An 18,013-nucleotide genomic window follows, 5' to 3' on the forward strand; every position below is an offset into this window, starting at 1 on the left:
GGATTAATTAACGGGACTTTAACTCCCTGAAACAAAGACTCCTGAAGAAGCTCTTCCCATACAGAGACTCTTTGATCATTAGCTGTCACCTTGGTTACAGGTTGGAAAATGAAGTAACACCAGTGTTTACGCTGCCGTACAGATTCGCCCTCAGAAAGACCAGCGTCTTCCTCCAGGCGTCTTCCTGAGCTCGAGAATGTGCCGCCGTCTCCCCGCCCCACAGCGCTACCACTGTAAAGACAACAGGAAACAGACACAGCAGTCAAAAACCAAGTCCTGATTTTGGCACTTTAACTTTGAATGATGCAGAAATGAAGCTTCCCGGTCTAAAGGTGAACCTACGCATCTGACGTGAGGAGACGTCTCTGAAGGTGCTGGCTTTGGCGAAGGGCGTGAACGGAGGCTCGATCAGGTGACCAGCGTCGGGGTACGACAGGAGAGTCAGCAGGTGGCTGTTCCCCGCCCGCTCCATCATCTCCTTTATCTGGAAAAACAGGAGGTAAAAAAAAAAAAAAAACCTGATCTCATAATTCCCAGATGCAGTGATGGAGTACTCGAGTCCCACTCAAGTCTCTGTTCTCTGGACTCGAGTCCGACACGACACTCACGAGACTCTATTCTGTGGACTCGGGACTTGACTTGGACTCGCGGACTGATGACTTGTACTTGGACTCGAAGGAAATATAAAATCGGATTGAGAAGCTTCTTGTTAACTGTTTACTGTTAACTCACTTTACAGCGTCTTTGGGATCTCTTTTTTCTCTCGCTTTTTCCTCACAGCCACACGTACGCTTCTCAGTCGGACACCGCTACCGCTCACACTCCTTGCTTGACAACACACTCACTGACGTCACTCGCTTAACGCTGCATTCTCGCTCTTACTTTCACTACTCTCGTAACAAAGGAATTGATATTGATATATGCAACTGTAGTGCATGATTCGCGGGCTCCCTACTACATGTTCACGTTTGGAAAATGCAGAGAGATGCGCCCCGGATCGTGAAGTTCACCTACACAGATTTTACATCCAATGCTGGAAAGAGCACCGCTAAAAGTTGTTTAGAAACTCCCTTTGCAACGGTGACAGTGGTGTCATTTTTGTTTAATGTAGACCCTCTGTTATTAGTATATCAGCTCTTTAAAAGGTGCCAGAGTGGAGAAATGTAGGCAGTCTTGGAATTCAACACAGACTCAATTTTGATGACTTGACTTGGACTCGAACACTGGGGACTCGAGACTCGACTCGGACTCGACAGTTGGTGACTCGACTACAACACGGCCCAGATGGTTTCATGACGCGTTTCTTCTTTCTTCAGAGCTTTGTAAGACGTAGTAGCCTACTTGTCTAATATAAGTGTAGCGCTGCGAGGTGGAATCATTTGGATCAAACTTTAATTCTCCAAGAGCTGTCATCACGGCACAGAGACCATGTCTCCATGAATAATGTATCGTAAATAAATAAATGTTCTTCCTTAAAATACAGGGGGCATAAGTCAGTACACCCCTATGTTAAATTCCCATAGAGGCAGACTTTTATTTCTAAAGGCCAGTTATTTCATGGATCCAGGATACTATGATCCTGATAAAGTTCTCTTGGCCTTTGGAATTAAAATAGCCCCCCATCATCACATCCCCTTCACCATACCTAGAGGTTGGCATGGGGTACTTTCCATAAGATCATCTCTCAATGCAAATCAAACCAGCTATTAGGCTAACTGAAATAAATCTCAAAGCGGGCGTGCGAGTTATAAAATAGTCATCCATTTGACTTCCAGGGCTCCGTAGCATTTGTAAATATGTACATCACTATTCAAAAGTTTGTGACCGAGCTTGTTTTTCACACCAGATGTCATCATGTCAGTAAACTCACGTCCAGTGCAGACTCGTGGGCGGGCCCAGTTCTGATCGTCCTCACCTACAACCAGCAACAGAGGACACTGGAGTTGTCCCACCTGCTCAGAGACAAACAGCAGCAGCAGTGTTTCAGCTTTTGTTTATTTATTGGATTTATTATATCATTCTTTTAAATCTTTCGATCAATCTTTGGGGGGCACCAAAATGATGTGCTGGTGCAGCTAAATGAAAAAGTTAGGCACACCAGTGCAACTAATGTAAAAAGTTAGCCTGAAGTTGTGATCGTGCACACGTACAATTCCCAAATGTGTTCTGTATCTTGAAACAAATTACATAACTGGCTTAACTGAGAAGCAAATGTATCTGTGTGAAAGACCAGAGCAGAATTATTTGTTTTTTTAACCTCAACATGTTTTTACACCTACCATCACCTGAAGAATTATTATGTTGTGGTTATATTTCTAATTTTTTTTCGTAAACGAAAATAAAAGAATGCAAAAATCAACAATATTGCAGTGTCAAAAATTCACAAATAACTTCCACAGAGAAGCTACAGGACAAGTTGTTCACTTGTTTGGTTGTAAAAAAAAACACAAAAAGAAAAGAAATGATGGGGCGCCCTGGTAGTTGAGTGGTTAAGTGGTAGCTGCAACGTTCACGGTTTAGTTCTTGTTGAGAAATACTGTAGTATCAAAAAAAGGCAAAAAATACCATAAAGAGACAAAAGACACTTGCTTTTTAGACCAAAAACACAGTGACAGAATAGAAAATGAACTGTATCAGGAGATATTCTGTCCAGTGGTACTCACATCCACTTTGAGTGAGGGGTCGGTGGGGATGGGCAGCAGCAGATCGTGGCAGATCACGTGGTTCTCATTGTTGAAGCGAGTCTTCTCAGCGTTTCTGATTGGACAAATCAGAAACGGGTAAAGTTTATTAAAAAGATAGTTTATAAAGACAGTAGCGTTCACATATACATGCTATTAAAGTTATAAACTATCTTTTTAATAAACTGTCTGTACACTTACAAAGTTCTCAATGTGTCGGTTCACATGTAGGGACCCTCATTATGCTACCGTGGAAGTGTGGTGATATTTTGAGCCTTGTTAGTGGTATTGAAATAGCGATTTCTTTTTACTTTCCCGTGCCCCGATGACGTGTTATAAGCTAATTAGCAGTTTGCGCTAAAACTGGTCACATTCGATTAGCATGAAAAAATATCCCAGAGAACGGTACCCATGTGTTATTAACCCCTAAGTTCATTTTGCACCGAATTTGTCCTTGAAGTAGTTGGAAAAATCTAAGTGATCTAAAGTAACTAAAGGCAGATCAGTGTTGGGGAGTAACGGACTACATGTACCGGCGTTACGTATTCAGAATACAAATTATGAGTAACTGTATTCCGTTACAGTTACAATTTAAATAGTTGGTATTTAGAATACAGTTACATTGTTGAAATCAATGGATTACATGACGATACATCTCTGTTTCACGAGTTTATTCACTCTCTGAATAAATTAAGGCAACTCCATGCATTTCCCAGAAGCCCCAATATGAAAACGAAATAATTAGCTATTTGCGTGATCACTGATAGAGGTAGAGATGGAGCCGGCACAACAGAGCCAGGGCAGGAATGTGTTTCTATCTTGGAAATTCAAACAGCATTTCACATTAAAGAAAGAGAAGGGAGAATGAAATATAACTCTGCAGTGCAACCTCTGCTTGCCAGCAACCAACCTCCTTTCAGCGTCCAAATTCCTCCACCTCCAACCTGAAGAAGCATCTTAAAGTAAGTTCTTTTTTTTAATTAGCCAAGGGTAGTCGTCTGCTGTAGTTTTACTGGTCACCTTGCTATTTTATAGTTGACGTGCGACTTTACATTCTCCTACGTGCTGATTTTCTAGCCCCAGAGCCGTTGAAAGACTGACTAGCCCCGTTTAAAATAAATAAAATGCAATTTAATGTGGAAGTAATCCAAGTATTCAGAATACGTTACTCAATCTGATATAATACACGTTACAAATTACATTTTTGGGCATGTATTATGTATTCTGTAACGGAATACGTTTTGAAAGTATCCTTCACAACACTGCAGGCAGATGAACTTACTTATTAAAGAAACTCAGTATTTGTTCCACAGATCCGTCAACTGGCTGCACATGACTCCCACTAATACACACTATACACCTGAGCTGGAAGATGACGCACACAACACACACAACGCGCACACGCACACACACACACACACACACACACACACACTTTAAATAGGCATACATTATTTATACATGATGATTAGCTGACACCAGAAACTGAATTCATTTTAATGGAAAAGAAAGATCTAATAGTACCAAAAGTAAAGTAACTCTCAGCTATAGCCGTCTTACCTTTGCAACTTGGGAGTAAACAGCCATTTTAAAGGTGATACTGGTGCCGAAGGAAAGACCGATCATGGCGATCCTGCTGCTGAGGATCTGAGGATGCTGCTCCAGGACTTTATAGGCCCTCTGCAGTCGTTGTTGATGGAATTGCGATTTGTTTCAGTTAAACATTTTAGTGGATTTTCATGCTCTACATTAAAGGAGAATTCTGGCCAATTTTTACGTTAATCTTGATCGCTATAAATATGCGTGTACTTTTGATTGAAAAAAATCCGACCCGAATCAGTGAAGGCAACATGGAGTAGCTGCAGCTACGTGCATGAGCTTCCACTGAGCTAAAACGGCAGTTGTCGGGGCAAGTTTTAGAGTGCCTTTGTGCCTCTTAACAGACATAAAATGCAATTAAAGCTGCAAGCAGCGTTGGACGGGTCCTCGCGCCTCTGCGCGCACTGCGGTTACTGGTGGACGCCGCTCCTTGCGACCGTGCATTTGCGCGGCACGCAGACATCGCAAATCGTCACCAATGAAAAGGGAACTCCCTGCTGAGTTCAATGATACCTCACACAAGATTCTATGTCATACAGTTCATTAGCTGTGAAAGGGGGCGTGGCTAAAGCATAGGGGTCGGGCCAAACCATGACCAATGAAAACAGAACTCTCTGTTGAGATCAATGATACCTCACACAATAATGTACAAGAAACGGGTCATTAGTTATTAAAGGGGGCGTGGCTAACCGTCACCAATTAAAAAGGATCTTTCTGCTGAGTTCAATGATACCTCACACAAGACTCTACCTTAAACAGTTCAAATGTTATGGAAGGGGCGTGGCCTGATTAAGTGGGCGTGGTTAAAGTATAGGGGCCGGCTCAGTATCACATGTAGACCACACATTGTAAGTTTCATGTAAATCAGATGATGTCTGTCATATAAGGCTGATTTCCTGTTGCCAGCGGGGGGCGCTATGACCAAAAGTCAATTTGCGCCTGTATATGTCCTCAGGCCTGGACCCTTGTCAATCGTGAGAAATTTCAGGCAGATACGACAATGTACACTCAAGTTACAACAACTTCTTTGTTCATCGCTAAAGACTCAAAATGGCCGCCACGCCACGCCCACACTGTTTGATAACTTTTCATCATTAACGTTTTAAGAGACCAAATTTGAAGTTGATCGGATGAAATCTCTAGGAGTTCGTTAAAGTACGACATGTGGAAATGGCCAAAATCGCACTAATTTCAAACTTTCGATTCAAAATGGCGGACTTCCTGTTGGGTTTAGGGTATGGCTCCAATGACTATTTGTGCTTCTTTCTGCATTTCTTGCGGTCTACATCCTTTTATCGTATAGTCAGTGTTGGATGTCACAAAGCTTCTGACAGCTATACTAACTACCAACTCAAACCTGAAATCTTTTTAATTGGCAACACATTTAATCTTTGATTTATAGCTTTCCTCTCAGGCGACTAAAATTGTGAAATTATGTTTTAAGCAACTCCCATTTCGTTTATCTTTGTCTCATTTAAATCTTGAAAAAATAATTCAAACGCCTGTCCTGGAAGAGGGATCCCTCCTGTGTTGTTTTCATGAAGTTTTGTCTCTATTTTGTCTGTGGGGTTTTTCTTTATCTGAATTGAGGGTCTAAGGATTGAGGGGGTCGAGCCCTCTGAGGGAAATTTTTGAATGGTGATTTTTGGCTGTATGAGTAAAATTAACTTTACTTGACACAGCTGGACAATAGTGTCCTCTGTTCAGAGACAAAGTCCAAAACATCTCCTGCCTCCAGCCAATCAAAACTGCTGCTGCTGCCTAACCTAGTTAACAGTTATGACTATGTTACACCATTGAGGTTAATCATTGATTTTAAGATTTTATGGATTTTCCTCAAAGCCTTGGAGGGGTCAGGCCCTGTGCTACATTTTTTGACATTATATGAAAGTACAGATGTAATAATAATAATAATAATAATAATAATAATAATACTAGTGTGATATCAGATTTATTTTACACCAAGAAAAACTCCTTAAAAACTTAATTTCGCCACTAGAGCAGTCTGTAGTCTGTAAAGGTAAATGAACCTCTGAACCAGTTTCTTATGGGTTTACACATAAACACACAGATAACACACACCCTGGTGTCTGCAGCAAAGACTTTAAGCCAACACAAGCAGCAATATTTGTTTCATTAAAGTCCTTGGATCTGAAGATATACTCTTCAGATCCAAGGACTGTGGTTAGAGGTGAAACTTGTTGCTGCTTAGCCAAACACTGGGCCTCAGAGGATCAGGAAAGGCTGTAAATACTTTAGTCTCGCATTGCCAGACAATCCTCCAAGGCGCTGCGGAGGAGGGTCTGGCTAGTCCACACAGCATTCCAGTTGGGAGAAAAACATGCTCTGGTTTATTGGCATTTCTTTAAGCCAATCACAATCGGCATGGCCGGTACTAAGCCCTGTAAGGAGCCGCTGCAAAACAGCCTCGGTGGTTTGTCGTTGTGGTGGAACATGTGTACTTTCAAAAGTTGTTTTAGTCGTGCAACAGAAAGCTCAGATTGGACAGATAGTCTAGCTAGCTGTCTGGATTTACCCTGCAGAGATCTGAGGAGCAGTTAACCACTGTCCTCATGGATCCACGGGAGTTTAGAACGCCAACACAAAGAAAGCGGAGGGTAGCGGAAATCGTCGAAAAAGACATGCATCCGGTGGGATTTCTTGCGGCATCGAAGCAATCCCGGAAGTGGAACATCGTGGATATAGACTATAAATACTGTAACTTCGCTTTGGCAGAAATGTGCAGACTCTTGAGTGAATATTACGTCCATCAGGTGGATACAAACACACGGCTGCAACAGGAAGCTCATGTTGCAGCTGTGTCTGCTGGATGTGGCTATTTCCTAACTTGTTTTGGGATGTTTTAAAGGTCCTATGACATGCTGATTTTTGGATGCTTTTATATAGGCCTCAGTGGTCCCCCTAATACTGTATCTGAAGTCTCTTTTATATAGACCTTAGTGGTCCCCCTAATACTGTATCTGAAGTCTCTTTTATATAGACCTCAGTGGTCCCCTAATACTGTATCTGAAGTCTCTTTTTATATAGACCTTAGTGGTCCCCTAATACTGTATCTGAAGTCTCTTTATATAGACCTTAGTGGTCCCCTAATACTGTATCTGAAGTCTCTTTTATATAGACCTTAGTGGTCCCCTAATACTGTATCTGAAGTCTCTTTTATATAGACCTTAGTGGTCCCCTAATACTGTATCTGAAGTGTCTTTTATATAGACCTTAGTGGTCCCCCTAATACTGTATCTGAAGTCTCTTTTATATAGGCCTCAGTGGTCCCCCTAATACTGTATCTGAAGTCTCTTTCCCGAAATTCAGCCTTGGTACAGAATTACAGCCACTAGAGCCAGTCCCACAATGAGCTTTACTTAGGAGGAGATTCCAGATCGGCCCATCTGAGCTTTCATTTTCTCAAAGGTAGAGCAGGATACCCAGGGCTCTGTTTACACCTATCACCATTTCTAGCCACTGGGGGACCATAGGCAGGCTGGGGGAACTCATATTAATGTTAAAAAAAAACTCATAAAGTGAAATTTTCATGCCATGGGATCTTTAAATAAATGCTGATTGTGTTGTGATCTAGACACTCATGGGGTTTACCTCAAAGTACTGGTTGTCCACCATCTTCCCGGTTTCTATGGTGACTTTTGGCGTCAGGTAGTCAAGGGCCAGGGAGGCGAAACCGTGAGAGGCCAGCAGCGCTGAGCGGTACTCCACCAACTTCCCTCCACCCCCCCACAGGTCCAGGAGGCCAGGGAAAGGTCCCGGTCCTTCAGAGACATGAAATCACCAAAAACAGTTCACAGTTTACAGTTTATATTGTTCATTTGTTCTCTGGGATTACATCTGATGGAAACATAAGCCTATAAACCTAACCCTAGTGTGGCTCAATGGAAATACATTTCCAGGTTAAAGCCTGGATTGTGCAACAAGGCAGGCCTGCTTGGTTCTTTCGGGGAATGATTGTATAGATTTACAAAGAACACGTTTACGGCATTTACTCTCTAACTGGGACGTTTTGGGACCGATTGGTGGGATTGCTGTGGACGAAGTACACATGACTTATCATAATAGGAAAAGCACAGCTGAAATTGATAACCTTAACGATGGCTCAATTCCATCAAGTGTCCCAGGAAGCTATTTCAGTGAGTCAGCATGCACAATACCAGGGCCTCTCTTAAGTGGAATGCAGCCATCATTAATGGTTTTGAATACACCTGTGCTTTTCCTACTATGACATGTCAACATGTCTGCCGTGAAAAAGTTCTATGAGGTTTAACCATGTATCCAGCTAATTTAAAGGAACACGCCAACTTACTGGGACTTTAGCTTATTCACCGTAACCCGTAACGAGTTAGATAAGTCCATACATACCCTTCTCATCTCCGTGCGCATTGCAGCTCTTTCGGGCAGCTCCACCGGTAGCTTAGCCTAGAAAGGATCCTGAAGGTAACTGGTTCTAACTAGCCTACTGCTACGAATAAGTGACAAAATAACGCCAACATTTTCCTATTTACATGTTGTGATTTGTATAGTCACAGGGTGTACAAATAACAAGGTCACATGAGACACAGCCATCTTCTAACTGTATATAAACTGGGAACTATAGTCTCGGAAAAGCGAAGCATTTTCACTCTCTGTCCGGTGCTTCTCAGGTGCAAACATATCACTCCGCCCAAGTAGCAGAAGTAGCAGTGCTTCGCCTTTCTGAGAATGCTGCGACTATACAAATCACACCATGTAAATAGGAACGTGTTGGCGTTATTTTGTCACTTATTGGGAGCAGTAGGCTAGTTGGAACCAATTACCTTCAGGATCCGTGCTAGGCTAAGCTACCGGTGGAGCCGTCCGAAAGAGCTACCACGCGCACGGAGATGAGAAGAGTATGTATGGACTTATCTAACTCTGGGGGGTTACGGTGAATAAGCTAAAGTCCCAATAAGTTGGCAGTGTTCCTTTAATAGCTCACGTTACTGTATTATGTGAACAGTTAATATTGTATGTGCCGTTTTCTTTTGCGGGGTGCAAATGTTCCACCAGAAACTATTTTGCAGAGCCACGTTGCTGCATCCGGAGCTTAGCACCATCCAAGACGATTGTGATTGGTTTAAAGAAATACAAACAACCCAAGCGTTTTTTTTCCCCTATCCCAGAATGTATGTGTGTAGCTAGACCTTACTCTACAGCGCTGTGGAGATAGGTCTAGCAGTATTTCACTACCCGAACCCTTGTTTATTCTAACAGACCCAACTAACTCATGCTGAACTTGGTTAGTTTTCATGGTTAATGGTCATCCATGTCACATGAATAGGCTTGTTCGAGATGAGGTACGCCTCGCCTGTAAAGTGGATGAGAGCAGGCGGCAGCAGCAGTGGGCTGTGACAAAAACCTGCGGTCAAGTCGGGCAGTTTTCAGCCGTTTCCAGCACCCTTCAGGCCGAACATGAAATCCCAGAAACACTCACATCCTGTTAGGTCTGATTCCGATTTAATAAGATGTTATCAGACCCATATACTAGCTTGTACACAGTGTCCAGAAGTTTTTATTAAGACAGAGTAGCTGTCAAAATGCTCTACCTTTCTCTACCTGCCTTTTATCAAACCAAAATTGAATCCGCTTTCTCCAACCCCAAAAGCTTTTTTTCCATCTTCTCTAACCTCCCAGATTGCTCTTCATTCTCCACCACACTTCCTGAAATTATCTTTCCATCCATCACATCTAGTATTCTTTCCTCCTTCACCCCTCAAATCAAATTCTTACTTTGATTACCTCCGCCCGCCCTAACCACCTGCCCCCTTGATCCTATCCTTTCTCACCTTCTCCAGTCTATTGCTCCTGACCTTCTTCCTTTCCTCACCCGTCTCATCAACATCTCCTTGTCAACTGGCTGTTTCCCCGATGCCCTCAAAGAGGCAAGAGTGACCCCACGACTCAAAAAAACCAACACTCGACTCGTCTGAGGTAAATAACTACAGACCCGTCTCCCTTCTTCCATTTCTATCCAAAACTCTTGAGCGTGCCATTTATAATGAACTCTCTATCTATCTCCACCGAACAACCTTCTTGATCCCCCACCAGTCTGGCTTCAAGGCTGGCCACTCAACAGAAACTGCCCTGCTTGCTGTCACTGAACAGCTTCACTTTGCTAGAGCAACCTCTCTCCCGTCCGTCGTCATCCTTCTGGACCTTTCTGCTGCCTTCGACCCAGTGAACCACCAGATCCTCATTTCGACACTCCAGGATCTGGGTGTCTCAGGTTCTGCGCAAGGTTATTATAGTTTTGCATTTTTTCATTAGTTTTTATTTTTATTTCGTTTTGACTTTTTGTTTTCAAATTCAGTTTAGTTTTAATTAGTTTTTAAAGCGAGTTTGCTAGTTTAGTTAGTTTTTATTTTTTTGAAAATGCTTAGTTTTAGTTTTTTTATTAGTTTTAGTCTTTTTTTTGTAATATGGGTTATTTGTCGGGGGATTAAAAAGATCAGAAAAAGTATTGTGTAATAATAACTCAACAAAAACATCATACAATTTTAGAAATATGTATTCACAATGTATTCAACAATAACACCAGTACATAAAATGTAGCCTACATATGGTCATAAATATGTAAACAGTTTACACAAGACGCAGTATGTGCAAAATGTATAAGTGACATGTTCCAGGAAAAAAAAACTAAATAGCCAACAGACTAAAGAAGACATACATGAACAGGTGTTTTCAACTTAGAGTAAAGTGGCGAAGTCAATCGACTCACACAGTTGTGTAGACATCCCAGTATCAATCCACATATTAACCCACGCTTCCTCCCGCTTTTGGTGTTCCTGCGTATGTACTAACCAGCAGCTATCGGGTCACCGGTGAAAGCCTTCCTGTAGTGTTCTCTGTCCTGCTGTTGTCTCTGTCATGCTGCCTGGCCCTGTATCCATACATCCATGCCCATAACGTTACCGGGGTTAGCTTCTGTTTTGGGGAAAGGGGGCTTTGCGTTCTCCTTAAGGTAAGCTAGGTTAGCCTCCTAGCTTGTGTGCGCTTCTCAAATGTACTTTCATATTAGTGGGATTTTTTTCCCTGTAATAAATTGTCCACATATTTTACCACCTTCTACTGCAAGGCGCTTTTATCTGACACAGTCATAATCAAATAGGACTGTCGCTTTCTTCCGACTTTCGGTACCGCTATGATGCCAGGCGAGAGGGACGGAGCCACGGACATGTTGTGTTCAATTTGACGTGGAATGTCGGAATGTCTGGGTTCCCAGTCGGAAACTATACATGTCTACGGGTAAATGTCATGGTCGGAGAGATATGACGTTATTTGCTCTATGAAAGATCGAGAAAAACGAAAACTAAGACATTTACTATTAATTTTATTTGTTAGTTTTGCAAACAGACATTACAGTTTTAGTTATCGTTTTTTTGTAATGCCTCGTTTTTATTTTTACTTCAGTTAACGACAATGTTTTTTTCCCACCTAGTTTTCGTTATTTAGTTAGTTTTCGTTAACGATTATAACCTTGGTTCTGCGCTCTCATTGCTCACATCTTACCTGACAGACCGAACCTACTGGGTCACTTGGAGAGGATCTACCTCAGAACCTTGCCCACTCAAAACTGGGGTTCCTCAGGGATCAGTCCTGGGTCCCCTCCTCTTCTCTCTGTACACCAACTCTCTCGCCGAAGGCTAAAAACACATCTCTTCCGGCTACACCTCGGATAAACATAAAAAAAATATATATTTCTTGAAGATGCCCTTTCATATGGCTCTTTGTAGCTTTGCTTATTTAAAGCTAATGTACTTACTACTTGTTGTCTGGAGTTTGAACCTTCAGGGTTGAAAGCACTTCATGTAAGTCACTTTGGATAAAAGCGTCAGCTAAATGACATGTAATGTAATGTATGCAATCTGTTGCTGATGTCCTTTGTCTTGTGTTTTTATGTTGGAATGCATCACCTGAGTGCAACTAATTTAGTTGTATTCCTATGCAATGACAATAAAGGCTTTCTGATTTCTGTTAACAAAAGGCTGCAGATGATCCGTAATCTGAACGAATTTAGTCTCTCTGACTCTCTGATCTCGTGAGGTTACCGCTGCCCACGTGTGCATGACATCTGAGCAAGATGGGATAAAGTCGGACACAAATCTAACCAGCATGCATTGGGCGGCGATCGCCGGTGGGCGATTCCGCGCAGGCCTGGCTCATCGTGAACAAGCCTAATTTCACACCTGATGTCCATCCAGAAACCTCCCTCCCGACTCTCCCCTGGTCCTACCTGGGGGCAGGAAGAGGGTCGCAGTGAGTCCGGCCTCTGTAATCGGGATCCTGCGGACACCAGGCGCCATGTACCAGCGCTCCACCATCACACCGGCCAGCGACACCTGATCCAGGAAGCCCTCGGTCTGGTGGCCCGGGTACACCGAGATTGTGACCTCCATGGGAGTCTGGACGTTCATCTTCCTCATCCTGGGGGATGATGGGAAAGAGGCGATTCTGACACTGATTCAGTATTCATTGCTATCATCTGAACAGCGCCTACTCTTATTGACCTACCTGAGCCAAGGTTTGCTGCCTGGAACTGGTCTGAGGCTCCACAGAAGACCCATCGGTTCAACCCCAGAATATGTCCCGCCCAGACTGGGATCCTCTGAAACTGTAGTGTAAAAGGCACGAAAAATTAATTTCTTATTTGGATGTTCATTCTTTTAAATCAATTCCATCATTTTGTAACAAAATGTGGATTGCTGCTATTCACAAACTTGATGATGCCTGCAAACATTTCTGATTTCCCTTTTCTGAATTTTCGAGGTCTAAAGGGCCGTCCACACCAAGAACGATAACTATAACGATAACTATAAAGCTATAGTTTTAGAAATCGCTGTAACTGAAGTGGATGGCGGAATCTACACCACAACTATAACGACAGTGACAGTGGAGAACGATATCGCTGGGATCACTTTCAGAGCGATTTGATGAAGAATAGAAACACTGGCAGCCAATCAAAATCCATCTGAGTTTACAGACGAGAGAGATGTGTTTCACACAGGTTTTGTTTTTTTAAACATCAGTACTTTAAAAGTATTTCTCGTGTCAGAGAAACCACAGAGAGTGAATCTTGTGTTTTAGATGTGATTATCATACTGTCTGTGTTTTTGTTCCGATGCTCTGCACAGATCTGACACCGCCAGCCCGGTCTCATCCCCCCGGCTCTATGGAGCTCTGTGTGTGCGCCGCTCTTTCCTGGAGAAGGCAGCGGTGTCGGCGCCGCGGGGACCGCCGCTCAGAGTTTTTTGGTTCATAAAATGTACCCGAATTCACAAAAATGTAGGATATTACTACAGACATTCCTGTAATTGTACGTTGCAAAGTCTGCTGAATGTATTATTATCAGCTGGAGCGTGCAGTGCGTGCTTGACGTCGACGTCTGCAGAATGTTATTGCTCAGCATTGTGGATGCTCACATCATTATAGTTATGGTTATAGTTATGGTTATAGTTATTGTTCTTGGTGTGGACGGGCCTTAAGCATTATAAAACGTAACCGTTCACAGTCCCGATGGCGCTGGCGATGTAGTGAGCGAACGCCTCCCAGCTGTGTCCGTCGTCACACTTGTAGAGGGCGTGGAGCGTCAGCTGGAAACCAGGGAAGACGTTCTGGACCAGGATGATAAACTTCTCATCCATGAGCCCTCTGGACGGCTGGACCGACAGCTTCACACAACACTGCTTCCTGTCCATCCTGAACTGGCCCGACATGAAACTACCTGAGACAGATATGACCAAATAATGAAACCAAAACTCTCGGACTGGACGGATATCTTCCTAATAATGGCAGATGATGGATTCATGTATGTTGTTTGGCGTTTTTCATTTAGATGTACAATTTCTAATTCAGAACAAATTGAAATATCCATATAAATACACAACTTTTAGGGCAGAGACTGTGATGGGAAATATAAATGAATTGTTTCAATGTAACCCGGGTTTAACCTGCAGCCATCACACAAGAGCTTGGTTGATTGGTAGAAGAAGAAAAAACAGCTCGCGAGAAGAGTTTATTCATTTACCTGTTCTATGTACCTGGATAATCACTTTATAAAGTGGGCGAGATTGATGTACTGCCAAAACGTATTTGTTATGGTGCTTTTAGACAATCTGACTAGCACTTTATATCAACCAAACTGAGACCCAATCAAACTTTAACAGAAAAAGTCTGCATTACTTCAAGTCTATTTTAAAGTGCCTATATTATGAAAAGAAAACACTTTTTCTGGGATTTGGGGTGTTATTTCGTGTCTCTGGTGCTTCCACACACGTATACAAACTTTGAAAAAAAAAAACATCCATGGTGTTTTGAGTGAGATACGGTTTTCTGAATGTGTCCTGCCTTCAGTCTCCGGGTGAGCTGGAGAGAGCTATCTATGTCATCGGCCGAAACATTTGGTGTGTTCTAACCACTTTAGCTAATACCACATCAGCTAGCTGTTTCTCCAACTTTGGTAAGTACAAGGCATGATTAGCCGGGAGACTTCTTCTAAATGAGGGCGCACTTCCAACTTTGTGTGGAATACCTGCAGAACAGGGACACGTAAGTAGTTCTATACAATTTCTTTTGTAGATTAGGGTCAACTTGTGTGTTGTAGCAGTGTTTTGCCATTGAGAAAGAGGTGGCTAACTGCTAGCGGCGCTAGCAGCAGCGCTAGCAGCAGCGCTAGCAGCAGCGCTAGCAGCAGCGCTAGCGGTTAGCCACCTCGTTCTCAAGTAAAGCGGAGGCTCCACGCAGAGCTTTCGCCGTAGCCTACGTAAGTGGCCTGAAGTTTATACTTGTGCGTTGGTGTGTGCGTCGATCTAATAGCAGGGCAGGCATGTGTGTGTGTGCGTGTGTGGTAGAGCAAGTGAGAGAGTGAGGTTGATTAGCTTCGGAGCGAGTAGCGACTCTAGAGTCATAGTGAGAGAAACAAAGTGTCTCCTCTGTGTCGCCGCGACTTGTAGTTACATTTTTCAAGGGGTGCACGTCAGGCTACGGCGTAGGGTCCGCGTCTACACGTACGTGGCCACGGCGTAGATTTTAAACAGAGGCATAAATCACGCTTAAGGGTTAATTTACTGTTGTGTATTTTTATTGGACTTGTGTTCATTATCCACATCCTGATCTGATGCAGGTTACTGATTACTGTTGTTAGGTCCCTCTGCTTCACTAAAATACTTTCCTTCCTTGTCTGAGTATTGTTGGACAGTAAGGTGATTTTCCAATGACGCCCTGATTACATGCCATGCAAAATTACAACACATAGAAAATCACCAAACATAGCAATTAATATACACACTATACAGTTGCAATACATAGTACACACATGAAACAGTTACATAATGTTAAACTCAAAATGCACATGTACATTCAGGATACATGGACTCATAAAGAAGACATTTAAAGTGATTCAATTCAATTGCATTGGAAACTGCAGGCTATTCCATTTATATGGGGCATAATATTCAAATGCAGTTTTGCCTAATTATGTCCTAACAAATGTAATATTTAGGACCAAGGAGTCACTAGTGCGAGTGCCATAGTGATAAGATTTATAAGTATATAGGCAATTTTTTAAGCAAGGCTTTGTAGATAAATAGAATGCAGTGTTGCTCCCTTAGAGCCAAGAAAGTCCAGCCTACATTTTGATAAAGGAGACAGTGGTGGGTACTAAATCCATCACCAAATATAAATCTTAGGGCAGAGTGATAAACTTATTGCGAGAGAGTTCAGCTATAGGGCCACATCATGGTGGTCTAAATACCTCCACAGCAGATGGTCAGCCATCTTTTAACAAGCTTGCCGTGTGTCCAACGTCTCCGACCTGGCCCAGGTTTTAACCACTGAGGGTTATGGCGGTGTTTCTGAGGCGTGACACCCCCCCCCCCAGGTCTGGTTGAGGTCTGGGCCATGGCACTGTGTTGTGGAAAGCCAGTGCACTCTCCACTGTTTATTTTGGAAGTTTGGTTTTCTGGCACTCGGTGAAGGTCAATGATGAGGGGGGTGCCATCAAATGAGAGTCTGGGAGATATATTCTTCATTTTGACATATTCTGTACATGTTTTCTGATGGAAGAGCAGGGGCAAAGAGTCTGGTTTGTCCTGTTTTGAGCTTGCCTGATGGACTGTGATGGATTTGACCTATTTTTGTATGACACAGATCCCCATGTTGATCTTTCTTCTTCAACATAGTACACAGACAGACAGAAAGAATTGTTAAAGGGCTTATTACTTTTAGACTTTTTAATGGGGCCGTTTTATAGTCGTGCGTCGAATCGACACTACCCTACGCTGTAGCCTGGCGAGCACCTCTCGAAAAATGTAACTACACGTCGGCCATGGCGTGGTAGCATTCCCCCCTCACTCATTTCTTGGTTCTCCTTCTCCATAAACAACATGAAATCATGGAGAGGGTTAACTTTTCCTGCTACATATTTCCCACCGTGGTCAGAAATCACAGAGCAGACACTTTGTTTCTCTCACTATGACTGTAGAGTCAGTACTCGCTCCAAAGATAATCGCCGTCACTCTCTCACTTCTCCCTCGCTCTATCACCCACTCCGCGCGCGCGCGCACACAAACACACACACACACACACACACACACACACACACGCCGACTCGACGCACACACCAGCGCACAAGTATAAACATCAGGCCACAACGCCGAAAGCTCTGCGTGGAGCCTCCGCAGAACTGTAAAACTGTAAAACAGGCAACTGCGGAGTTCTGCGAAGCCCTCCGTGATGGCGCACCCCACCCACCACCCCTCCTCCACACAGTTCGCTGGATAAGACTAGTTTCTGAACACAGCCATACTGAGAAATACAGAGAGAGTTTGGTGGAGCTGATAGTCTTAATGAGCTTTTTAGCAACTCATTTGACAATGGCTTGAATGTAACGGACATTCGTTAATATCAAAAAGTTACGCACTAAAGCGTGTTTGACACTCAAAATGTGGGGGTCCTCTTGCAGGAAATTCCTTTCTCCACATGACACTTTATACTTTTACTCCACTACATCTCAGAGTAAATACATTGTTCTTTTTTTCCCCACTACAGTTAGGCTATTTGAAAGCTTATGTTGGGCTACTTTACAGATTAAGGTTTGCATACAAAACAAAGAGAGGACATTTTTTCTGTATTAAGTACTTTTACTTGGAATACTTAAGTACATTTTCCTGATAATACTTAGGCTACATACTTTTCAATGCAGGATTTTTACTTGTAACAGAGTATTTTTTAAAGGGAGGTATTACTTTAACTTCACTAAAGGGTCTGAATACCACTTTCCGTTACTTGAGTAAATGTATTTAGTTACATACATTCTAACGTTACACTGATAACGTTGGGACCTTCAACACAACAGAAGAATCAATCATTTACAGAGACAGAAAGTTGCTTCTACTGTGAGACAAAACTTAATTATGTGGACCTCTGTAGGCTTCTCACATTAGATATATAAGCTCAAATTCCACATGTAACACGTCTCATTTCATACCTCCAAAGTTGCACAATTATTACTTAGCCTAACTTATGTGTGTGAACCAATTCCTGTTCAGCGAGAACATACCTAACGTTAAGCTGTTGTCTTCAGGTTTAACGTCTTGTCGGTTGGTTTCGTTGAAGTTGTCTCAGAGTCTGGAAACCAAGCTGTGACTGAATCTGTGTGAATCAAACAACTCTGCAACAACACACACAGATAC

At 42.8% G+C, this 18,013-nt stretch overlaps 1 pseudogene across 1 annotated transcript; it reads right to left on the bottom strand.

Annotated features, from left to right (window-relative positions):
- On the bottom strand, positions 1 to 18,013 carry LOC144521835 (peroxisomal succinyl-coenzyme A thioesterase-like; annotated as a pseudogene). Its single transcript, XR_013502361.1, has 11 exons — positions 17,881 to 18,013; positions 13,825 to 14,046; positions 12,837 to 12,936; positions 12,559 to 12,749; positions 7,893 to 8,062; positions 4,242 to 4,361; positions 3,964 to 4,046; positions 2,664 to 2,757; positions 1,871 to 1,952; positions 343 to 484; positions 1 to 231 (listed from the first exon to the last, which is right to left on the bottom strand). The product of XR_013502361.1 is annotated as a peroxisomal succinyl-coenzyme A thioesterase-like (transcript).

This window comes from Sander vitreus, chromosome 8 (assembly GCF_031162955.1).
Source record: "Sander vitreus isolate 19-12246 chromosome 8, sanVit1, whole genome shotgun sequence".
Lineage (NCBI taxonomy): Eukaryota > Metazoa > Chordata > Actinopteri > Perciformes > Percidae > Sander > Sander vitreus.